The following is a 226-nucleotide window of genomic DNA, read 5'->3' as shown; positions in this document are numbered from 1 at the left end:
AGGCTTCTTTCCCATGATACATACACTAAAATGTATTTGGGGAGAATTATGATAAAAATAGGCTTTTACAACAGAGAAGGCTTAGGAAGGGAATCTTGTATGACAGGCAGATAGAGCTGGAAATGTATGTGCTCCTTTCTAGCTTAATATATATAAGGTGGACAGGCACATTTATAAGTTGGGCTCATACATTCAACCTCCATCTGCTAAGAAGACCTAGAAACAA

Source organism: Octodon degus, unplaced genomic scaffold (assembly GCF_000260255.1).
Source record: "Octodon degus isolate 3935 unplaced genomic scaffold, OctDeg1.0 scaffold00004, whole genome shotgun sequence".
Classification (NCBI taxonomy): domain Eukaryota; kingdom Metazoa; phylum Chordata; class Mammalia; order Rodentia; family Octodontidae; genus Octodon; species Octodon degus.
This window is presented reverse-complemented; position numbering follows the sequence as displayed.